The sequence below is a fragment of the Macaca nemestrina genome, chromosome 9 (genome assembly GCF_043159975.1).
Source record: "Macaca nemestrina isolate mMacNem1 chromosome 9, mMacNem.hap1, whole genome shotgun sequence".
NCBI lineage: Eukaryota > Metazoa > Chordata > Mammalia > Primates > Cercopithecidae > Macaca > Macaca nemestrina.
In genome coordinates this window covers 108,058,813-108,084,650 of record NC_092133.1, presented here as the reverse complement: position 1 = coordinate 108,084,650, position 25,838 = coordinate 108,058,813, and the positions used below count along the sequence as shown (strand labels likewise).

Here is a 25,838-nt window from a genome sequence, read left to right as displayed (position 1 = left end):
CATAAGAAGACAAGGTTAATTAGGAGCTAGACTGTGGATCTTAAATTTATCGGCAGGCTAAGTAGCTGGTGACTGCCCCAATCAGAGTCAGCTTCAAGGAAATGAAACGGGACTTATTTACATTTAGAGTGATGCCCAGCTTCTTAATCACCTCAAAGCATTTACAGATTAACTTTACTACCAGCAGTTCAAGAGGCAGGATGAACCCTGGGAAGGCATGTGCTCCTCTGTCTCCCTCTTCTTCTGGAGCTGCCGATTCCTTATTTCTGCCTGTGTTCCTTGCATGTATCTTTTTGCTAATCCCTGGAAAGTTTCTTTTTGATACTGTTCTGCGAAATAATCTGTGGTTTATTTCGTAAGCCTCCTGATAAAGCAGTTTTCTAAAACCTTACCAGAATTGCTAAGGGTCACCAGCATGGCCTGGTATATGTGCATAATATAAGACAGAAATCATTCTGGTAAACTTTCTTTGATAGAAAATGTTTCTATGAAATTGTTGGGTTATTATGGATTGCACATGCTGGATAACAGAGGTGACCCAGGCTTCTCACGTGGCTCTGTGGTTGCTTATAAAAGAACACTGGTAAGGATTAGATAAATTTTGGATTAGAAATTTCTAGTTAGCCAATAACAGTGACCAGAGCAGTTAGGATGATAGATACATATATCAACGGCAGTTTCAGTCACATTTTAGTTTAACACAATCTCCAATTCAATTTGAAATTTTTATTACGGTATTCTAATCTGCAGTCTCTAATTATTTTATAATTTCTGAACTCAGCAGAGGATAAGAGTTGCTAGTGGGCTGTGAGCGATAATAATACCTTCCCTGCCTTATCCAAATAACTGTTGTAAAGATTTATAAGATTTTTTTTGTCAACTGAAAGGAGTTGTGCAAATATAAGTTATCGTGACATTCCATTATTTAATATTTTAATAACATGTTTACCCATTTTTTGTTTTAGTTTTAAAAATTGAAACTACATAAAATACTATCTCTTTAAAATCTTTTTTTTCTTTATGCAACAAGCTACTATGCAAAATCTTTAGAGAAAACTGTTTTCTAGAAGGCATTAATGAAAAAAATGGACCTAGTTTGTGTGTTGTCAAGAGTACCTTTTTGGTTATACAGGGAAGAATAGAATATTTATTTGCATTTAAAGGATACGTATGCCTTATATTTAGAAATCCAATATCCTAGGAATTTGGATAGGAGGGAGACCCTTCCTTCTTGCTAAATGACAGCAGCTATGAGACCAAGAAACAGGTTTTTGGGGTTTCAACTTTGACCACAGAAGTCAGTTGCTTATTTCAGCAAAAGGTGGTACACTTGGATTCTAAGAGCCAATTCTTAAAAAATGAGCGGAAGCCAGCGAATCTGGCTTTGTGTCTTCATTATAGGCAGAACATTCTATATGTTACTGTTCATATTGTGCCAAGTCTGCTGGAGGAAGATTGGCGGCTACACCTCTTGGGCTTTCCCATAACAAGATGTTCATCTCTGGAGGCTATCCTGGAGAACCAACTGCACATAAATCCATTCTAATTAAATATGCCACTCTCCAGGGGGAGATGCCTTCGTTACAGGACTTACTTCAGGGGAATATAGATATGTGCATATCTATATTTTAGTGATAGACACCAGAGTCTGTTTGCAAGCAAGGGAATATACCATCCCCCTCTTTCCCCTCTCATCTTACATCTTGCTATCTAGAGACTCACGCAAAACAAATCCCTTGGGATTGCACTTACTTTCAGATATGTGAAGTTAAGCCCTTCTCAGACACGCACGTCTTCCCATTACATGTACAATGAGAAGCTATCTCTAACTCCAAATCCAGTGGTGCCATTTCCTAATTGAGGCACCTGGCCCAATTAGGAATAAATGAGTACTTGCTGATGAGAAACTTAATGAGCAGTTAGTTACAGACACAACCAAGAAGGATTTCTTTAAAAAATTTTATATATATACATATATAGTCCATAGAAAAAATGTGAGGCTACAAATAAGTGGTCATCTTTTTGCTTGTTTTTAAAAATGAAATATTGTCTGAACTGAGATGTCAAGACTTATAAAACAAAGTTACCCCCAAACCCCAAACTGACTCATTAATCAGACTCTGCCTTGAAAATAGTGAGGTAAAAGAGGATTCTGGAAGCACATTCCATGCTTGGAAACAGTGTTGCCACCTTCTTCTCCCATTCCCTCCCTCCCGTTCCTCCTGGGAAGGGATCACAGGCAACAAGTGGCAAGAATATTCAGGTCAGGTTGGTTTTTGTTTTGCCTCCACTACACCACCAGTGAAGAAGAGTAAGACACTGAGACACTTGAAAAGCCATGTCAGGCCAGGCGCAGTGACTCACGGCTGTACTCCCAGCACTTTGGGAGGCTGTAATCCCAGCTACTTGGGAGGCTTAGGCAGGAGAATTGCTTGAACCTGGGAGGTGGAGGTTGTGGTGAGCTGAGATGGCACCATTGCACTCCAGCCTTGGCAACAAGAGTGAAACTCCATCTCATAAAAAAAAGAAAAGAAAAGAAAAGAAAAACCATGTGACCTTCTACCCCAAGGATTTAGCTATTGTAGGATACCAGGTACCTGACAAGAGAGAAGTGAACCACGAGGCACACATTTTTTAAAAGTCTACATGTAATCATACTCAAGACTTTTGAGCAAGTACTCAAAAGCAGACTTTGACTTTTATATGGAGAATAATTTACTTTTTAAAATGTCTTTTTATGTCAAAACAATCACAACGAAAGCAAAAATTGACAAATGGATCTAGTTAGACTTAAGAACTTCTGCACAGCAAAAGAAACTATCAACAGAGTAGATGGAAATTATACAGAATGCAAGGACATATTTGGAAACTATGCATCTATAAGGAATTTAAACAAATTTATGAGATAAAAGTAAGTAACCCCATTATGAAGTGGGCAAAGAACATGAACAGACACTTTCCAAAGCAGGTGTACACACAGCCAACAAGCATATGAAAAAAAGCTCAATATCATTGATCATGAGACTAATGCAAATCAAGAGCACAATGAGACACCATCTCAAACCAGTTAGAATGGCTATTACTAAATAGGCAAAAAATAACAGGTGCTGGTGAGGTTGTGGAGAAAAGGGAACACTTATACACTGCTGGTAGTAGTATAAATCAGTTCAACCATTGTGAAAGACAATGTGGTGAATCCTCAAAAGCTAAAATTAAACTACCATTCAACCCAGCAATCCCATGACTGGGTATATACCCAAAGAAATATAAATCATTCTACCATAAAGACACATGCACACAAATGTTCATTGCAGCACTATTCACAATAGCCAAGACACGGAGTCACGTAAATGCCCATCAACAGCACACTGGATAAACAAGACATGGTGCATGTGCATGTACACCATGGAATACTATGCAACCATGAAAAAAATCAGATCATGTCCTTTGCAGGAATATGGATGAAACTGGAGGCCATTATCCTAAGCAAACTAATGTGGGAACAGAAAACCAAATACCACATGTTCTTACTTATAAGTGGGAGCTAAATGTTGAGAACACGTGGAAATAGAGATGGGAACAAGAGACCCTGGGCCTACTTGAGGGTGGAGGTTGGGAGGAGAGAGAAAATCAGAAAAAAATGCCTACTGGGTACTATGCTTAGTACGTGGGTGATGAAATAATCTGTACACCAAACCCCCATAACATGAGTTTACCTATATAACTTGCATATGTACTCCTGGACCTAAAATAAAAGATAAAAAGTTTTAAAAAGTCAAGCCACATCAGAGTGCTATGTATTTTATGATCCCATTTATGTGACATTCTGGATAACACAGAATCAGGAAACATCGTTGGTTGCCTTGGGCTGGAGGTGAGGAAGGGGAATTGACTATAGTGAGGCACAAGAGAACTCATAATATGTGGTATATCAAAGTCTGTCTTTAAGAGAATGTTCTGAGCTAGTGGAATCCTTCTGCGTACTTGTGGTGGTGGTTACAGAACTTTATATTTTCAAAACTCATGGAACTGTACACCTAAAAGGGGTAAATTTTACTGTATGTAAATCAATATACCTGACTTTAAAAAATAAAAAATAAATAAAATATCTTATTAAATGTCTATGTTTTCAAAATAAATATAAATTATATTAGAGGAATTTACACTCAGGTGAGGAAAAAACACATTGTTCTGATAACACCTGAGAAAGGAGCTTAGCCAATTGTCCATTTCATAGCATGTAGACCTGCTGCTATCGTATTTTTCTGCTTCTATGAAAGTTATCACTAATTTATTTGCCCCACATTGATGATCTGCCTGCTCTTATGTATTTAGATGGTGTGCAAATTCTCTGAAGTTTTCCCTGGAGACAGTATCCAGAAACTTGTGGTGAAATTGGATATTACTACCTTGGTATTCTCATGTTGAGAATACCAGTGAGAAGGCTTACTTCTCACTAAGAATACTTAGTGAGAAGACTCACCAAGGGGCCTTCTTTTTGGTCGACAAGGCTGATATTTCTGGGTTCCTGACAATGAGAATGTGTGCAGAAAGTCTATTTCAAATTGGGACAATGACCTTTTAGTCCCACGTGCACTTTTACTTTTCTTTTAAAAAAAAATTTTTACTTGAACTTTGGGAATAATACCCTTTGTTCTCAATTAAAATAGTATCCTGCAAGAATTTCTATTTCTGAGTAAGAAGTAAGTCAAGACGAAAATAATCCGTGTGAAATGACTTCCCGAGAAATGACTTTTGAGAAAGATTTTTAACCAATACTCCATGGGATCACTGAATTTCTTTTGATTTATTGATGGTGTATTGTAAATATGACACCCTGTCCTAACATGATAATGACATGTCTTACTTCCTCCGATAATATGTGGTATATTAAAGTCTGTCTTTAAAATCTGCATTTTGAATTTTGGGAGGGTACTCTGTGTGCTTTTGCTGAAGTCTTTGGCCTAATATTTATGTTGCATGTTCTAAGATAAAGCCTGCAAAATTGGCTTCGCTGATGATCGGGCATAAGTATGAGTATAAACATGTTTTCCAAATGATGGCAACGCTGAATATCATGAGGGTTTAGTCAGTGGAACTACAGGAGAATGTTAAGAATGAAGTCTTGACCATACACAGCACACATGCCCTTTTCCGATGGGGTGTGGAGGACACAGAGCTCTGATAACAATACTCATTTAGGGTCTCCCAATCCTGCCTCCGTCTAAGGGACTAAGCGTGTACCTAAGTCTTCTTGGTAGTAAGTATATACGCATCATTAGGAGCAAACATTGGTTTCAGAAGCAATGCATCACATGTTGAAGTTGCAACTGGCTTGATAGAAAAGTTATGAAAAAAATACGGAATTGAATTCCAGCAATTGCATTCTAAGCTGTGCCCCGCCAGGTGACACAGCCTGGGGACACTTTTTAATCAAGTCAGAGATTACCTTAGTGAAGGGAAGCAAGGAAGAAAATGATTTAAAAGGGAACGTGGTTATTATTCTTGAGAATCTTAGAGTCTAACGAGGAGATGAAACAGACTTGATGGTTTTAGAACATGATCAAACAATGTCAGTAAATGAAAATACACTTAATGGTTACCTAAAATTTATCCTAAGTTTTTTTTTTTTTCTGGAGAAAATCTTGCACTGTTGCCCAGGCTGGAGTGCAGTGGCGTGATCTCGGCTCACTGCAACCTCCGCCTCCCAGGTTCAAGCTCCCGAATAGCTGGGATTACAGGGACATGCCCTGGCTAATTTTGTATTTTTAGTAGAGATGAGGTTTCACCATGTTGGCCAGGCTGGTCTCGAACTCCTAACCTCAAGTGATCTGTCTCCCAAAGTACTGGGATTACAGGCGTGAGCCACCGCGCCCCGCCTATCCTAATTTTTTCATGTAAAATAGACTGTCTTGCTACTCTGGCAGAGGAAGTCCGTGTTGTGCAATCCCCATGGCTCTAAAAGGTGCTTGAGGCTGGAGCTGAGAGCCAAGTGGACTCTCGTTTTGTCCCCACTTCTTGCTAGCTAGATGGATTTAGGGGAAATTTCTTAAATGTTCTAAGCTTCAGGTTTTTGTTTTTTGTTTTTCTTTTTCTCTAAAATGGAGCTAAAACGAATAGTCTCTCTTTCATAGGTTTTTGTAAGCATTTGCAGACCATAAGGCTACGCGCGGAGAACACACATCCTTGCCTCCTCTCCAAGGCTAAGTGGGGACTAGTGGTTCTGGGCTGGGGTGATCAGAGCTTCCAAGGAGAATCAAGCTTCAACATCTTCACCCATACCAGCTGCAAAAGGGAGGGTTATCCAGTTAGCTGGCTGAAGCATCACTCTCATAAAGTAACTGCTTCCCCTTGCAGGACGCTGCATGGAACATCTCCAGCCCCATCCTGGAGAAGGACAAGAGGAGAGGCTGTCAAAGCAAAGAGAATTCTGCCTGGAGCCCCCTGGAGTCACAGAATGGGTGGGAATAGGTCAGTTGAGATAACCAAAGGTGTGGCATCTGCCTATTGGCAGACGCCCTGGCCCCAGTTTGTATCTTGCCTCTTTAGTCATCACTGCTCATGCTCTGCTAAGATGTTTGGTCACGAGAATAGGAAACGTCAGTGAGTCCTGCTGCGGAGCCACTTGAGAATCATGAACCAATGGCCAGGACGGGATAAATTCTGGGGCTTAAGCCAGAATGCCAACAAGCTCCGGAAAGGTCTATCCTGAGGTTCCTGTTCTAGCTTGGGGAGTTGGCTCTGCTTTCAGGGGAAAATGCTGTGGATGACATTCTTCCTTGTGGCTTTGGAGCATGAAGTGCCGGTCGACTCCTCTGGGTACTGGGAAGGATCCCCCCACCATCCCTTAGGGGATCCTCCTGCCTGGCACTGATCTTGAAACCCGGCTTATCTAAGACCTTATTCTTGTGTGATATTGCCTGATATAAACTCTTCTTACTTCCCCCTCTCCCATATTCTTAGACTTATTTCAAAGTTGTAATCATTACTTACTTTAGAATAAAAGTGCAGCTAAGAGTGCAAATGTCTCCCAATTGTGAATCAAGGAAAGCAATGCCAGACGGCAACACTGGCTTAGTTTAGGATGTAGGAACCCAGACTATGCAGAAAGTCTGCTCTCACAACAAAGGCATGATGAATACTCCTGCTGGGGACTACAGAGTTCTTCTTCTTTTTTTTTTTCTTTCTTTCTTTTTTTTTTTTGAGACGTAGTTTCGCTCTTGTTGCCCAGGCTGGAGTGCGGTGGCGCGATCTCCGCTCACCGCAACCTCCACCTCCCGCGTTCAAGCGATTCTCCTGCCTCAGCCTCTTTGCAGGCATGCACCACCATGTCCAGCTAATTTTGTATTTTTAGTGGAGACGGGTTTTTCCGTGTTGGTCAGGCTGGTCTTAAACTCCTGACCTCAAGTGATCCACCTGCCTCGGCCTCCCAAAGTGGGATTACAGGAGTGAGCCACCGCGCTGGGTCAAACCTGCTTTCTGCCCCGGTTAAACCACAGGATGGAGTGGCAGTGGAGAAGCTGTGGGTCCGGGTCGTGGCAGGTGGGTAGGCTGTCAGGAGCAGGACCAGGACTGTGTTTAGGGGATGTCCCAAATTGAGCGGTAGCCTTATTTTGGGAAAAAAAAAATCCTTAAAACTCACCCCACAATAGTCTCCCTCCGAGAAGCAGCTGTCCCCTGGAGGTATCAGAAAGCTGCACAACAAAGCCGTCTGGCTCAGTTTTGCAGTGGTCTAACCTCAGTGTGCGTAAGACATCTTCTCCCACTGTTTGTTTCTTCTCTCACTCACTCTGGTTAAATGATAGATAAATCAGCTTGGCAGGAACATTATGTTTCTGTTCATTTGCTGGAGTGCTGGGCCCACAGAGCAGCCTTGATAGTGTTCAACGCTAATACCGTGACCATCAGGCAAAGCCCTTGAGCCAGGGGTGGCATTTGGAGAAGACAGTGGGAAGGAGGGGTCTGTAAATATGTACAAGCTTGGGCACATTGCTCACCTTTGCCATTAAGTGGCTTCCAAAATAGACTGTATCCTGCGAGGGATTTGAATGGAGACATTCTTCCTGAGTGGGAAAGTATGTGCAAATTGTAGTGAGATCAAGCTGCGAGGACAGGAAATCTCACACAGGGGAGCCGACAGAGTGGCAGCGGATGAGCAGGCTAACGGAGTGACAGAGCCCAGGGGCAGCGTGGACGCTGCCAGCATAATTATTCCCGGATCTCGTCACCTTAGCCAGCTTGGCACCTGGGCCGTGGCTGCAGGTGGAGGATGGAATGCAGCCAGCCAGCTGGATACTGCCTTTCCAGGGCTGTCCTGGGTGCTTTGTTTGCTCTCATCCTGGGATGAGAGATGGTGGCTCCTGTTAACCAAAACACAAGATAGGAAAATCGTATTTTTTAAGACGTTTAATTTTTATGGTACATGATAGGTGTATATGTTTATGGGGTACATGAGATGTTTCAATACAGGCATACACTGCATAATAATTACATCAGGGTAAATGGGGTATCCATCTCCTCAAGCATTTCTCTTTATGTTACAAATATTCCAATTATACTCTTTTAGTTACTTTTAAAAATACAAAAAATTGTGGACTGTAGTCACCCTGTTGTGCTATCAAATACTAGATCTTACTCCTTCTATCGAACTTTATTTTGTACCCATTAGCTATTCCTCCCACCTCCACCCCACTACCCTTCCTAGCCTCTGGTAACCATCTTTCTATTCTCTGTCTCCATGAATTCAGTTGTTCTTAATTTTTAGCTCGCACAAACGAGTGAGAACATGCAAAGTTTGTCTTTCCGCACCTGGTGTTTTCACCTAATACAATGACGTCCAGTTCTATCCATGTTGTTGCAAATGACAGGATCTCATTCTTTTTGATGGCTGAGTAGTACTCCACTGTGTAGATGAACCACATTTTCTTTAATCATTCATCTGTTCACGGACTCTCAGTTTGCTTCCAAATCTTGGCTATTGTATTGTGAAAAATAATAATTTTAAAAATAGATCACATTCTATTGGCTGTGATTAGCTGTGAAAGCAGACTTGCCACCATTAGAAAATAGCCAGTCATTCAAAAGTGCATATTTGCATCCTCTAACATGCCCAGCATAGTAGTTTGAGTCATTGCCCTTGGGAATTTAAAAGGTCACACCCTGAGAATGCCAGTCCACAGGGACTTGGGGTGAATTTCTCCAAAGGCTTGTGTGTGTGTGTGTGTGTGTGTGTGTGTGTACGTGTTCTCCCCAGGGCCCTCAGCAGGGTACTGACCCCAGATAGCCCACAGTGCTCTGGGCACCTCAGCATGGCTTGGGAAATAACGGAAAAAACAGGAGGGCAGACACAGCTCCTGTTGTGGGAGCCAAGGACACTGGAACCCTGCAGTCCCTGGCAAAGCCCCCTTTCATCCTACCTTCCTCAGAGACCTCTGGATTTCACAGTCCCCAGGGCCCCTTCCTGCGGCTGCCTGGCCTAGGAGGGACTTTGGAGAGGGAGTGCACAGCGCCGGACTGGTGACAGGCTTCCTGGTTTATGGGGTGGATAGAGGTTTCCCACCTCATGGTGTGGTGGGAAGGGGTACATGGCAGAGCTTACCGTAGTGTCTGCAGCATGGGGTCTGCCCCTGGACCCAGCCAGTACCCAGCTCCTGCCCTGCCAGTACCCAGCTCCCGGACCCACCAAACCCAGTTCTGATCAAGTTTCTCCATGCAGGAACCCATGGAAGATGGATCATGAAGGCCAATTGTCTCCATGACCTGAGGTTCCACTGAAGCACAGGTGGTCTTCCAAGGCTTTTGGAGCCTGGGTTCTTCTAGCTCTTGCCTATAGCTGCCTCGCTTCAGTTTATGAGCAGTAGATAATAATAATTCCTTGCCTTTGAAGGGAGAGCATTTCAGAATTTTCAAAATCTTCTTGCATAAGTTATTTGATCTTCATGGCCAGCTTTTATGGGGGATATTATTTTAAAGATGGAGATACCAAGTCAGGGAAAAAAGAGAGAACTTCATTCATGTGTTTGATGTGGACGAGTTATGACTTGAACCCAGGCTGGTAAGTGCCAGCCCTGTGCCACTGCCCCAGAAGGGCCTGGAAGCCATGAGGCCCCACAGTGCAGCACAATGGTAAGGTCTGGGCCCCGTAGCCAGGCTGCCCACCACCGACTAGCCATTCATCTGAGACAAGCATGTTCATGTCTGCACCTCAGCCTCTGCATAAAATGGGACTAGCACCCACCTCATAAGGTTGCATTAACATATGCTTGTTAGTACAAGTTGGTGTCTATAATGATAGCAGTTCTCTTTTGGTGCTTATTAAATACCTGGCACTGTACTTTGCACTTTATGGCATTCATTCATTTAATCATTACGGTAGCCTTAGGGGATAGATACTCCTTATTTTCCCATTTCAGAGATGAAGAGACTGAGGCGTAGAGGCACAGATAGACTAAGTCATTTCATAACAGCAGGAAGACCAGGGACTATGCCCCCCAGGCTTCTTTTTTTTTTTTTTTTTGAGATGGGGTCTTGCTCTGTAGCCCAGGCTGGAGTGCAGTGGCGCCATCTCGGCTCACTGCAAACTCCGCCTCCCTGGTTCACGCCATTCTCCTGCCTCAGCCTCTCCAGTAGCTGGGACTACAGGCGCCCGCCACCATGCCCGGCTAATTTTTTTTGTGTTTTTATGGAGACGGGGTTTCACCGTGTTAGCCAAGATGGTCTCCATCTCCTGACCTCGTGATCCACCTGCCTCGTCCTCCCAAAGTGCTGGTATTACAGGCATGAGCCACTGCGCCCAGCCAACACCAGGCTTCTTTTAAAACAGAGGTTGGCTCCCAATAAATACTCAAAAAATATTGGCTGCAGCTGGGTGCAGTGGCTCACGCCTGTAATCCTAGCACGTTGGAAGGCTGAAGTGGGTGGATCAACTGAGGTTAGGAGTTCCAGACCAGCGTGGCCAACATGGTGAAACCCTGTCTCTACTAAAAATACAAAAATTAGCAGGGTGTGGTGGTGGGTGCCTGTAATCCCAGCTAGTTGGGAGGCTGAGGCAGGAGAATCACTTGAACCCAGGAGGCAGAGGTTACAGGGAGCCAGGATCGTGCCACTGCACTCCAGCCTGGACAACAGAGTGAGACTCCATCTCAAAAAAAAAAAAAAAAAAAAAAAAAAGAACAACAACAACAACAATGTTGGCTGCTATTGCTATTGGGGTTGTTGTCGATGTGGGGTGGTATGATATCTGGGCCCCGCTATCCCAGACACCTCCTCTGCAAGTTAGTTCCCAGCGGCTGAACACCACAATCAAGACTTCAGTTTGGCTAAACAGAATTTTGTCCCCTGTTAAAATGCAAAGTCCCCCTGGAAAGGCTTCCATTAAACCTGAACTTGCTTGGAAGCCCTGGTGTCAGTGAGTTCTAAGGCGATTATCTGGGGAAGTTTGATGGAGGGGAGAGAGAGGGAGAGCCTGACCATACTGCTTGGAGTGGTAATGAGGGACAGTGGTGGAAATGTGGCAGAATGAGGTAGAAATTAGGTAAAAAGGGAGGATGAGGACTCGTCTATCTTACGCCTTTTCCCAGCTGTTAACATGATCCGTATCGCGTAGGACCTCATTAGAGTTCATTCTTGGAGGACTTTTTTCATGAATTGTTTTAGGGCTGTTACGTGTTGGGAATCACAGACTAATAGGGCTTGTTTGACAGATGAGGAATTCAAAGTATGGCTAGGTCACACTGCTAGGCAGTAAAAAATCCAGAGCCAGCACCCTAGAATCCTGCCTGCCTGTATGAATATCATTTATTTTCCTATTCTCTGATAAGCTTTACAAGGAGTTATCGTATATGACCTTTGCAATAAATTTTAAATTTTCAGTGTTGATTTTTCTTCTTGGCCTCAGCTTAGCAGTAAGGGTCAGGAGTTCTTCCTTGCTGGTTTTGGCACCAAGGCTGAGCCTTTCTGGTGGAGGGCTTGTCATTTAACGTGTAGTTTCCAATCTCCTCTCCTGAAACCCAGGTTTAATGATGCTTCCCTGCCTTCCAGGTATGTAGTGAGGGTTAATTAGATGATGCTTGCACAGGGCTTTGAAGATTAAAGCAGCATGTAATTGTTATTACATATCATCTCTTCCAGAAACCAGGAACGCTTCTACTTCAGGGAACACTTGAACGTGTCTCCACTTGTATCATTCACTTTAGGATAAAACTCCTCAGGCATCAGTGAACTAATGATACTGTGTAGCACACTGGGGATCAAAGAGTCCAAACAAACAAACACTCAGAACTCCTTGGATCACCAGGAAGCAGCTGTTGGTGGGCTTGATGATGGAATGAGCCCACCCATTCAGCGGCGAGCTGCTGGGAAGTTGTCCCCCAAACTGGGTCCCCAGCATGAGAAAACCTGAGACATTAAGAGAATGTCAGGGCTCCAGAGACCAGAAAGTGCTGGAACAGACAGGAGAGGCACTATGTGACATTTTGGAGGAGCTGGGGCAGGTCGTGGGAGAGGAGGGCAGCAGAGTGAAAGACATTTCTTACAGCGTTTGAAAATGATTTCAAGAGCCTCCTGATGGGTCTCCCTCCCTGTGGTCTGATTTCAACACACCAGTCCATGTACCTTCCACTGCCAAGCTAACTGCACTTCCATCAAGCAAGTCCAAGGCTCGTCAACCTTCAGGGCCTTCCTCTTGCCTAGAAAATAAAGTCTAGTTCTTTTAAACCATGCTATGGCCTTGCTGTGACTCTTGATTTTCTGCCTCTTGTTGGTTTTCCTTCATGCTCTTCTTCCCTGCATAAGAGCTCTCTTCCCAACCAGCTCATGCCACCCCAGCATACTAGGGCTAACGTGACTTTCCCACGCTGCACCTTTACCAGATGAATCCTTGACATTAGCCCAGCTGCTCTGTCCCTGCTGATTCTTTCCCTGATTCTGCAGTTCCCAAGAGCGCCCTCCTTTTAGTTAGTTCTGTTTGCTGTTCATTTACTTAGCACTCATCTACATTTTGTTATATTGGCATGTATCTGTCAATATGAATATTTCCCTATTTGCTATTTGGACTGCAAAATCAGGGAGACCAGGGCATTGTTTCATATAGTCATGCAGAGTACTCCATGGGAAAGTTTTTTTAGAGTTGGGGTCTTATTCTGTTACCCAGGCTGGAGTGCAGTGGTGTGATCATGACTCACTACAGCCTTGAACTCCAGGATCAAGCAGTCCTCCCTCCTCAGCCTACCAAAGCACTGAAAATACAGGCATGAGCCACCATAGCTGGCTAGGGTCAGCAAGTTTTAAACTCCATTAGGGGAGGGTCTCTCTAATACTAACACAGTGCCTGACATACCTTAGGGGCTTTCCCCAGTTATTTACTGCTGTGTAACCAATCACTAAAAGTTAATGGTATGCAATACCAACAGTGATTTACTATTATGATCTCTCTTGGTCCTGGGGATTGAGTTGGCTCAGCTGGGTGGTTCTGGCTTGGGACGTCTCATGTGATTGCAGTCAGATGGTGACTGGGCTGGGTTCATCTCAAAGGCCTCCCATGGCTATTTCCTGAGCTGAGAAGACTTGAAGAACTGCAAAAGCTGATGTTCCTCAGGTATGCCTCTCTGTATTTGAGCTCTCCAGGTGGTCCCTCTAACATGTCAGCTTCAGGGTAGATGGACTTTTTGCATGACAGCTTAGGGCTTCAAAGACACATGCCCCAGAGAGCCCTGCAGAACTGCACCCTCTTTCTAATGCATCTGGGAGTCAAGCAGCAGCGACTCCACTGTGTCGTGTTCATTCACAATGTTATATGCCAGTCCCGATTCAAAGGCAGGGGAATTAACCTCTTTGATGGGGGAAGTGTCAGAGAATTTGGGGGCATATTTTACAACCACCAGTTCTCAATACACACTTCTTAATTCATTGAATGAATAAATGAATGGGTGAAGCCCCATTTTTATTTATTTATTTTTTATCACTTCCAATATGAAAGAAAGACAATGTGATAGTGTACTGAAATTTTCTTACTATCTTCTTCAACATAACAAAGATATTTGTTTATTTTTTAACATGTTTACAACTCATGAGAAAGTATGAATTTCTTTTGTCCTTCTTATAAAATCACATTATGTTATTGACTGGAATGAATGGGTGTGGACTTCATTTCTCTAGATATTCATTTCCTTCTGTGGTTGCCTCAAAAATACCCAACAATATTAGCTTTGATGAACTTTTGCTGTTATTTAAAAAAAATGTTTTTTAAGAGTCCAATGTCATTGATACCTCTTATTTCTTGTTCATCTCATACTAATGTACTACTTTGCTAGGGCAAGTTAAGCAAGATTTTGGAAACTTCATCAAAGTTTTTAGATTGCGCTGGGATTCCTAAGAGTAAAGCAATCAATAAAAGAATGACAATTTTGTTGTTGTTGGTTGTTTTGACAATTTTGTTTTATTTTAGGTTTAGGAATACAACTGCAGGTTTGGTATATAGGTAAACTCATGTCATGGGAGTTTGGTATATAGATTATTTCATATTTCATCACCCAGGTACTAAGCATAGTACCCAATAGACATTTTTTCAGATCTCCCTTCTCCTTCCCTCCACCCTTAAGGAGGTCCCAGTGTCTGTTATTTCCATCTTTATGTTCATGTGTTCTTATCATTTGGCTCCCACTTAGAAGGAAGAACATGCGGTGATTGGTTTTCTGTTCCTGCAAACCAGGGATAATGGCCTCCAGCTCCATCCATTTTCCTACAAAGGACATGATCTCATTGCTTTTATGGCTGCATAGTATACCATGATGTACATCCACCATATTTTCCTTATGTTATGTGCCATTGATAGGCATTTAGGTTGATTCCATCCATGTCTTGGCTATCATGAAAAGTGCTGCGATGGACATTCACGTGTATGTGTCTTTATGGCAGAAGGGTTTATATTCCTTTGGGTATATATCCAGTAATGGGATTACTCACACTGCTTTCCACTGTGGCTGAACTAATTTACGCTCCCACCAGCTGTATGTAAGCATTCCCTTTTCTCTACAACCTCACCAGCATCTGTTATTTCTTGACTTTTTAATAGTAGCCAAAGAATGACAGTTTTGATGTTGAGAAGATGAGCTGTCTCTCTCATTCCCTGCCAGCCTAGGTCTTCTAGGTCCAGGTGCTCATGTGGTTGTCCTTGAAGAATCTCATAGCCTCCAACATTGTTCTTAGTGACTAAGAGAAAAGCTTCTTCGGCCCTAATGTATTGGACATCAAAACTATGACTCATCTATTCTGATGGCTCTGGTGGAAGTCATTAGAACACGAGCATCTCCATCTGATGCTTCCTGCCTTTGCCTACAATCCTGAGCCTGTATCTGAGCCATGTGACTGAAACAACTTAGAGGAAGCCTTGGTTAGTCCATGTCTCTCTAGTCCTGGTCATTGACTCAGTAATATTTCTTGTTTACCTCCTCAGTGGCAGGAAGTATCACACCTGGAAGGTTCTGTAGAGGAGAACATACTGATTAGAGTTGAGTTTTGTATGATAAGGTGCTTTCCAGCCCAAAAAGTAGTGGAGATTGACAGCTGGGATAAGGTAGCATCAAGAAGAGGAAACAGCTGGGCTGAACTTCCGGGAGTGTGACCTGGGCCTGACAGCGAGTGAAGGCAGTCCCTGTAGTGGAGCAGAGGGTCTGGAGGGGGTTGAGATAGTGAATGAGTCAGAGGCAGAAGCTGGGGTCAGACTGTGAAGGTCTTTGAGGCCCTGCTAAGGGCATTGTTTTTTATCCTTTAGGAAATGGGAAGCCATGTGTGGTGGGAGGAATTTTAAGAGGGAAGCAATGTAGATTCATGTTTGAGATAGAGAATTATAACACTGGCAGCAATGTGAAGGGATGGAAGACTGTTTAAAGAAAAAAAGAGAGAAACTAGAGTGAGGAAGACCATTTAGAGGGCAGCTTTGTGGTCCAGGAAAGAGACAATGAGGCCTGACCTTCAGCTGTAAGAGTGAGAATAGAGGCAGGACACAGAAAGAGAGATTGGGAAGGCCCACCTGACAGGACTTGGGGTCTGGTGTGGTTGAGAGAGAAGGGGGAGCTGAGAATACATTTCTTGGGTGGCTGACAATGTCACTAACAGACCTAGGCACGTGGCGACAGGCATAGGTCTGTGGGGAAAATCAAGAGTTCAGGACTTGGGCCAGGCACAGTGGTTCATGCCTGTAATCACAGCATTTTGGGAGGCTGAGATGGGAGGATTGCTTGAGGACAGGAGTTCAAGATCAGCCTGGGCAACATAGTGAGACCCTTGACTCTACAAAAAGTGAAAAAAAAAAAAAATAGCATGGTGTTGTGTGCCTATAGTCCCAGCGACTTGGAAGGCTGAGGCTGGAGAATTGCTTGAGCTCCAGGTGTTCAAGGCTGCAGTGAGCTATGATTGTGCCACTGCACTTCAGCCTGAGCAACAGAGACACCTCGTCTCTCTTTAAAAAAAAAGAATACAAGAGTCAGGGCTGCACAAGATGAGCTTCAGGAACCTTAGGAAACACTCCTCCTGAGGCAGGGCAGGTGCAGTCATTGACTTCACGGGGTCTCCTCCATTATATGGACTCAGAGTCGTTTTGCCACCTGTCACCTCCTTGTGCTTTCTTCCTCTGCTCTTTGAAACTTGCTTAGTCAGACCAGGCCCACACCTGGGAGGTGGTTAGAAATGTGGCCTCCAGCCCTACCTCCACCCTCCGGAATCGGAATCCACACTTTAACAAATCCCCAGGTGATTCCCATGCGAAGCGCTGCCTTAGAACTCTCTGGTCTTTCTTGTCCTCCACCTCCTTCTTTGCCCACATCTTAATAACTTTATTGAAATCTCAAATGTAAAAGGATCTTCTTATCTTCAGTTTCAGATACTCAGTCCTGGCAAAGCGTTCTGATTGGTGATGAGAGATGCACTATTCAAATGGCAGTGAGAGACCTACTGCTGATCACTTTCAGGGGTCCTGGCTGGCTCAGGGAGGGAGGGAAGCTCTGTGAGGACAATGTTGTTAGTAATAATTTCTTCTGCTAGATGCCAACTGAAAAACAAGTCCCCAGCCTCTGGGGCAGGGGCAGTTTGCAGAGGCAGAAGCTGCTGCTCATGCTAAAGGCAGTCTTTTGCCCACTGAACATACTCGATCCTAAATGAATTTCTTCTTATTGATTTTGCTATAATTGGGGCAAAAGCTGCTGCTAAGAATATACTCATTTACCTTATGTTGTGTTGCTTACAGAGTGCCTGCCTTTATTTCTCTGCATCTTCTGTCATCACTCTCAACAGGGTGGATGGAAACCTGCTAGGTCAGTTTCCAGACAATATTTATGCAGTCTTTTTTTTTTTTTTTTTTAAATATTCTTCTAGGTCCCTCTGTCCTTAGATAAATGGATGCATTGCTTTTTACCAAGGAATTACTTTTTTTCATGGTACTGACCTGCAGGCCAATGGGGTAAGTGAAATTATTTTATATTGACTGTTATGTAGGGGATCCCTTCCTGTGCTATGTGAGGGGGAGTTAAGAATGTTGAATGTCATCCCAAGGGCTAACAAGAATGCATATTACAGTCTTCTCTACTTCAACACAGCTGAGAGACAGGCTGTTCTCTTTCCAAACACCCACAAATATCTGGATCTGAGATTCTTTATATGCCAGTCACTTTTAGGCTTGATTATTTTTAGTCTATAACATATCTAGGAGGATACAGGAAACTTCTAACTGGCCACTCTTTCACAAATAATGGCAATGAATGTGGTGATCTCTCCCTTGGTTAAAAGATCTAAAATATAATAAATGATGGTTCTGGTTTGCTTCCATAAGTCCCCAAAATGTTTTCTCCTGTATCCTTGCAATGAGTAAAAAAAAAAAAAGGCCTCTCTGTCATTTTAGAAGTTAAGAATTTTTAAAAGTATATCATTTTCAATATGAGTCACATTCTGCTTCTGAATAGCATGTGCCTATCTTTTGAAGACATTAGGTTGTCTAAAAAATGAAATCAAAATTCTAATTTTCTTAGTAGAATTCAATTCAAGTTACATTTCAAACCATTTCTCCTTTTATGACAACTCTAGCTACTGGAATTTCATGATTACATCTTGAAACATTAGCTTAGGATCATTAAAAGAAACACCATTTTAAAATAGCTTACAACTGTAAAAAAAATAGGATAAAAATTTAACCGATCGTACTGCCACACGACATAAACACACACATGGGCATGTGCACACACACACTCCCTCAATCATGCACAGTGTGTAATTCTGTGACAGGCAAATTAGCTGGCTGTGTAGTGATTTCGCATAAAGTCCCAGTTCTTACATCTATTTAGACCTAGCTCATTTCCCTGGTGCTTAAGCTGTTAGCTTGCATGCAAATACCTGCGTCGAGGGGGCTGAGGCCTGCACTGCTTTGGGCCTAAATTGATTGCTGAAGTTACAGGACTGAAATGCCTCAGGTAAAAAATTCAGTCAAAAGAAAAACATTAAGTCGACAGCTATGTAAAGCATGCTGCCTGACAGCCGGGGATGCTGGGAGGATGGAAAAGCTACCGCAAATAAGGTCAATGGAATTAACACTCAATTACCCCTTGACTATGAAAGGGCTATCGAAAGGAGTTGCCACTCATCCCAATACATTTCTGACTTCAGTGAATTTTAGGTTAACCCCCTTTTTACATTAACTATCCATAAATTAAAGACAACTGATTTATTTTTTTTCCTCCTCCTCCCTCAGTTTAAAAACGTTCTCTTTAGTATTTATAGCTGCTTTGGCCTTTAAGTGCAGAAAATTGCATTAATATGACCAATGCTACTCCTTGTGCCACATTAAAGGAATAATTCCAATCTTAGACTCTTTTTTTCTCCCCCTTTGTCTACTAACCTCATTATCAACTGCCTGGCTTCCTATAGGGTACTCATTCTCATGTGCTTAGCGAGTGTCCACCTTCTCCAGATGAGTATCTAAGAAAAATATATAATGTGGTTTTATATATGCTCTGAGCTTGACCTAAATATTACTGTAGAGTACTCCAGGTTGAACTGAAATATTTTTAAATCAACATTTGTTTTTCCATTGATTGTCCTTGGCAATCAATCATCTTTTGACCCTTGACTAATAAACCATTGTATGCATAAACCATGCTTTAATATTTTCCCCTTACTTTGCTATGATGGTAATTGTAGTAAGTGTCTCTGTGTTTATTGAGTTATCTGGGGGTATATATCCAGAAATTCCTGTGTTATAGAATATGTGCTTACAAAATTTTACTGTCTGTTGCTAGCTTGTACCAAAATGGCTGTAATAAATGTTTGCAAAGTCACAGCGCATGTGATAGTTCCTATTTTTCCACAGCCTTGCTGACGTTGGCTATTATCTGAGTGTTTATTTTTTATCAGGGTAGCCATCAATTGATGCCTGTAAGCTGGAATTTCCTGAAGACCTATCATGGAGTAGGCACATCTCTTCCCCATTGTCCCAATTTCTACTTCAGAAATTAGGTTCAGAAATCAGAAATGGGTTTCCTCTCTTGTTTTTACTAATTTGTGGGAGTTTCTTCAGAAGCCTGGGTATTAACCCTTTCTTGGTTATATACAGCAGAACTATGTTTTCTCCATCTGTCATCTGACTTTTAATCTGCAGTGTATTTTGTAGAGCAGAAATCGTTAATTTTGATGTCCTCAACTTGTTTCATTTCCCTCTTTAGAGTAATATTTTTTCTGACATGTTTGAGAAATCCTTCCTGATCCAAAGTCATAAAGCTATTTTCCTGCTTCCCTCTCCCTCAGTACTTATTTTATATAAAGGTTTTAAATCCATCTGGATTTTTTTTTGCTTATGGAGTGAGGTAGGGATATAACTGGATCATTTCATGACAATGAGCTGATTTTTCCAACAACATCAATTAAATGATCCAGTTTTTTCTCTGCTTATGTGTGATGCTGCTTCTATTATTACCCACTTTTGATAGGGTACAGGTCTGGTTTCAGGCTCTCCATTTCGTTCTCTTGCTTAATTTTTCTATAACTGTATCAAAAATGTAGTATTTTCATGATTTGGCATGTTCCGTGTCTTAATGTCTGGTTGGGTAATTTTAACAACATGACTCTTGTTTGCCAGAATCCATCGGAGGTTTTGATTGGCACTGCATTGGTTTAATATAATACTTGGTAGCTTTTTGCGTTTTATCTCTGCATGTATAGAATACTTTCTCCAAATAGCACAGGAACTCTGAAAATTTCAATTTCAAAGTGTCCAAATTTATAGAGAAGGAATGAATTTCTGTGCCACATTAAGTTTTAAATTATTCAGTGATATGAAGAATTACCTGTGATGGTGGTTTTGAGAAACTCTTATCTGCTGAGTCCTCATTTGTTGATACGTGAACTCACCTACTTGCTGAACGGTTATTGAGCACTGGCTGTGTGTAAGTGCTGCCAGTAAACATTTCTAAACTTCTATGTCATTCGCAAGTTTTGCATGAAGCTGCTGTTCTCCTTCATTGTTAGTAGACTTAACTACTGTTTGAACAGTGAGACTTTGGGGATCTATACTCTGTATTAAGAAACTCTGCTTGTATTTTTAATAATGATGCTTACACTGTCAGAAATTAACGTTGTCAGATTTGGATCCAAATGCTGGTAAATATTCTCTGGAGGTCTGGACTTTAGTCCATTCTCCCACCAGCCAGGAGGTCGGTTAAATGGTCTGAGCTCCCATTTCCTCATCTGTGAAATTAAGACATGGGACCAGATGTTTTCTACAGTCTCATTCACCTCTAAAATGAATTTATGAGTCTCTGACAAGTAGGGCATGGAGGTTCTTTGATTACACATGAAAGGGTACCTTTGGGTCTTGGTAGTGAAGTGACTGCCTGCCATGGGATGGAATAAGATCCTGAGGTAGGTTGCTATGGAGCAGAGGTCTGCAGGAGAGGAGGATGTGGGTCATTGAAGAATATACGAGGCCAGGATAATGGCAAAGAAATACAACCCGTATGTGAAGGTGGAGGGTAGATTTTTCTGGTTGAAATATATCTAAGCAAAGGCTGAACATCAGTGAGAGGTGAGAGTGTCAATTGTTGGCAGACCTTAAAATAATAATTAATAATGCTATCAATAGTTAATTATGTAATTATAGAATGCTATTAATAATAATATTATTATATAATGCAATTATATAACATTATATTTAATAATAGGTATAGCATTTGTCTACTTATGCAATATAAAGTGAAGTCATACATTATCCATTTGGCCCTAAGAATCCCATCTTTATTCATGTTAAGTATTCTTAGCATTATTTTGCACCTGAGGAAACTGAGGCACAGGACTTCCAACAGCCTGTTCACCAGCTTGTCATAGCAGCACTGGCACTTTATTGTCTTCGGACTCCCCAAACCCCACAGTTTCCACCTTACCACGGTGCAGAGTTTCAATCTGATGAGATAAGCATGCAGAAAGGGCCTGTAGTGATTTCTCTATCTAGGGACTCAGAATGAACTATCTTAAACCGGAAGGGTTTATTTCACTATCTGAAGTAACCAGGGCTCCGATGGAAGCCCCCCTGATTAAGGAAGAATTATGCTCTACCTTGATTTTTAAAACATCTCAGTTTATACCTGTTGCTGAGAGAAACCTTGCCATCCCGGTGGCTTTTCAGACTCTTGACTGACCTCTCCAGATTAGAGAGTCAGTGTGAAGTGCAGCAGAGGAAAAAACAAACCCTGATTTCCTTTCTTCATATTCGTTCCCCTGTGTTTTGCAGCTTCCTGATTTCATAGCATAGGAGAGTTTCAATTAGTCAGCATATAATTGACACATTTTTTAGTTCAATTGGCCAACATGGGCTCTTATCTTAAAATAGCATTTAGAAAACAGATGGAAATGGGCTTTGAGCCTGGCAAGTCTATCCAAGCATCTGGAAAACCCCTGTTGTTAATCAGGGCATGGCTGGGAGCCGCAGGTTGCACATCTTGTAGCCTTTATGTAGGGCTCACGGCCTGTTTGTCGTGATTTACAGAAAGATGGTTTGGATAGCACTTCCCTAGAACTAGCAGGGATTCTAGCAGTACTCATCAGAACTTTAGATGCTTTGAATTTAGATTTTATTTTTTAAGATCAAAAAAGATTTCATTTTTTTCTTTTAATTCAAGCTCATCTTTCTTTTTAAACCACATTCATTTTTAACATCCTAAGAAATGGTTTCCCAAGAAAACGAAAAAGAAAGAAAACAGGAGAGATTCTGTAATTGGCTGCTTTAAGTTTCCCAAATGTGTTGAGTCCATTCTAGTTACTATGTTACTTATTTTTATATTGCCAGACTTCCCTGGGTATCTCAAGGGAGAGACAAAAAGGTAACAACTTTGCTTTCTATTATGAGAAAGGGACAATTGATACAGATGGCAAAAAAGTGCATCTTTATGATATGGTTATATGAGGTTTTTCTGTTTGCAAACTAGACTTTTGATGGTATGATGAAATTGTAAAACGTTCCTGCTGCCTGTCAGCAGAGGTTTTGGTTTGTTGTTATTAGAATATCTTAGGTGATTTAAATGCTCTAGCTGGGTTGAGAGACGTTGATGCCTGGATCATCTCTGACCTGAATCTGCTCATTTCCTTAGAAGCCAAGTATGGAAATAGACTAAGGAGGGCATTTTTTAATAATTAAAAATTTAATATGACTCAATTTATTTAATTTTATTTTCAGTTAATGGAACAATTTTAGTTGTACAGAAACATTGGCAGAGAGTAGAGAGAATTCCCGTACACTCCCCTGTACTCAGTTTTCCTGTTACTAACATTTTACATTAGCATGGCACATTTGTAACAAATGAACCAGTATTGAGTCATTGTTAATTAAGTGCACGGTTTATTCAGATTTCCTTAGTTTTTACCTAAGGCCCCTTTTCCATTTCAGAATCCCATCGAAGATATGGGATCCCCACATTACCTTCAGGCATCATGTCTCCTTGGGCTCCTTTTGGCTGTGACAGTTACTCAGATTTGTTTTGGATGACCTTGAGTGCTTTGAGGGGTACTGGTCAGGCAGATTGTAGGATGCCCCTCTATTGGGATCTGTCTGATGTTTATCTGATGATTAGGCTGGGATTAGGGATTTTGAAGAGAAAGAGCACAGAGGTAAAGTGGCCATTTTCCTTACATCATACCGAGGGGACATTATCAATTGTCGGTGTTGACCTTGATCACCTGGCTGAGATAGCCTTTATCAGATTTCTCTGCCTTAAAGTTATTCTGCACTTTCTTTCTATATTTTATTCTTTGGAAGGAGGTTTCAAGGGAATGTCACTATTAAAAAGCAGAGAGTTATAGTTCCCCCATTTAGAGTGAAGTATCTACATAATTTATTTGGATTTTTTATGCATGTGAGATTTGTCTTTATTTCCCTCTTTATTAATTTATTAGATTACTTCTTTATATCAGTATGAGCTTATGAATGTTTATCTTACACTTTGAATTATAATCCAATACAACTTGATTTTGTGTTCAGATGGTTCCAGCTGCGGCCACTGGGAATTCTTTTTCACTGGCTTCTGTCCCAGTGACATGCCCTCTCATTATGGTGGGATTTTTAATGTTTTTTTTTTAAGTCACTTTTCCAAGCCACCTTGGTTCCTTTTATTGGAGAATGGTATTAGAATCTCAGATCTGGGAGCTCAGTTTATTTTTAAGAAATTGAAATTCCACTGGGTAAAAACTCTTAACTTAGCCTGGTCTGCTAATGTGTTGTTCTGGTAAATGGAATATTTGTATCAACTGGGATTATTCAATTCATATTATGACATTTTGGAGGAATTTGTCCTTAATTGCTCTTAAATTCATTCAAGTATAAATTGTGATATTGGTTTGTGAATGACATGCTCTCGAACATGTTCACAAGGTGGAAACAAGTTAACTGGGTCTGTGCACTCTAGGTTTGGTCAAGTATTTGTTTTCAATGTTTGCTTCTAGGTAAATAAAACACATTTTTTAAATCCTTCTCCCACCCACAACTATGACCCCCCAACCATGATAAAAATGAAAGGGCAACACATGGATGAAGTTCTGAGACCTTTGTGTTACAGAGTCACGAAATCCCTGGTACTATTTTTAACACACAACTCCTGTATTTTAGTAAAAAGTGACGACATTTTGGTGTGATAGGTCACTGCTTAAGAGCTAGTGGAACTGCTTGATCATAACTCAATGTAAGTATATGCGCAGGATTTGAAGAAAATATATCAACATGTTAAGAGTGGTGCTTGGTTTCCCATGGCCTATAACTGACTTTTAACATTTTCATTTTTAGTATTTTTCAAATTTAAGAGAAAATGAGAATAAATCAAAATGAAAATTGAAAACACCCTTTTCACTTTAAGGACCTATGCAGAGGCATCCGTGGGGCTCCACCCAGCTGTCCCACCAGCTTCCTCAGGGTTTGCTGTCCTGATACCTTTTATCTTGCACTCTGCTCTTTATCCACCCTACCGAATTGCACAAGGCTAAATTGCTTGTTCACTTCACTCTTCTCAGTATAATTTTGCATTTTGAAAGTGGAGTTTATCAAATACATGAGTGACTAACTGGCAGAAAGTGTAACAGAGGAACCTTGTGTTTTATTCTGGAGTCCGTGCCCTTTGTTGTCCCCATACGCACAACTGAACAAGTTCATGCCAGATACTGTCATCAATGCCCTTTGACCTTGCCCAAATTGCTTCACCCCTGGGCCCCTGTTTCCATGTTTTGAAAAATTAAAATTTTGAACTGTGTAAGTTTGTAAAGTCATTTCCATATTGAAACATGATGTAGAAGGAAAACTTTTTTTGGATCATTTTTAAATTTTGTAACTATCTACAAGATAGTTTTGAGTGATTATTTTTCCCTTTTTCACTTGGACATCGTTCCTAAATTTTTGATGAAATGTTTTTCACGATTAATTCTTCCCTCACCAAACAATATGTAAGTTTACTCTTTGGTTGAAGGAAATAACACATATTTAATTTTATTTTTCACCTTATGTACTTGTTCATTTGTCCCTTATTAAGGGACAAATGAGGAGACTTGTCTTCCTTGGACAGAAGTCTTTAGGGCAGTAGTTTTTAAAGATTTTTGGTTCAAGGTTCATACTACTGCCATTAAAGACTCAAGAGAATCAACTCATTAAGTATTTGGGAGTCAGAAAATATCAAGCTTTTAGTGAGTCACTAGTGAGCTGGTTAAGTATTTTTGCTAAGCCATTACTTTATATCAATGACACCTATAGAATCTTATTATTTAGAAAGCACTAATAACAAAATTGGTAGAAGAGACCTTAGAGATCATCTTATCCAACATTCTCATGTTAAAGAAGAAATGGAAGGTGAAGAAGTTGGTCAGCTGGTTCAAGATTCTAGAACTGATTAGTGGTGGAATTCCTATAATCCCGCCTACCCGACTGGTAGAAACTACACCACAAATCCAACGTTCAGTTTATAACAGATGCTAAAATATGGGTAGCATGGGGCAAGGGACACGTGTTATGCTCGTCACTAGATCCGTATTGCCTAGAACACTGCTTAGCTTGTTGTAAGTATTTGTTGGATGATTAACACTGAATAATGATTCATAGATCACTCTGAGAATGTCTTGGGCTTACCAAACGCACCTTTGTAATATAGCACTCAACGTTCATCCCATTAGTTTCTGTTGAACACTCAAAATATGTCAAACATTGGGCTAGCTGCTAGGGCTACAACTTTGAACAAAAGTGGATATGGTCTCTGCCTTCAGGGAGCTTGCAGTCTCATTGGGGTGACAGAAGAACTACAAAAATACAGGTAGAATTACAAATGGAGCAAGTGGTG

At 41.4% G+C, this 25,838-nt stretch overlaps 1 long non-coding RNA gene across 4 annotated transcripts in view; it reads right to left on the bottom strand.

Moving 5' to 3' along the window:
* Nucleotides 1–5,412: 5,412 nt before the first annotated feature.
* LOC139356370 (uncharacterized) overlaps nt 5,413–25,838 on the bottom strand; it is a 37,389-nt gene continuing 16,963 nt past the window's right edge. Inside the window, exons 3-8 of one of the 4 annotated variants that reach the window (XR_011608133.1) lie at nt 21,618–21,767; nt 18,881–18,960; nt 8,809–8,974; nt 7,998–8,360; nt 7,643–7,790; nt 5,413–6,387 (exon numbers count right to left, since the gene is read on the bottom strand). This is a non-coding gene — a long non-coding RNA (uncharacterized lncRNA). Of the gene's footprint in view, nt 6,388–7,642; nt 7,791–7,997; nt 8,361–8,808; nt 8,975–14,398; nt 15,480–18,880; nt 18,961–21,617; nt 21,768–22,870; nt 23,101–25,838 lie in introns of those variants that run through there. The other 3 variants (XR_011608134.1, XR_011608137.1, XR_011608136.1) reach the window with 3 other exon arrangements.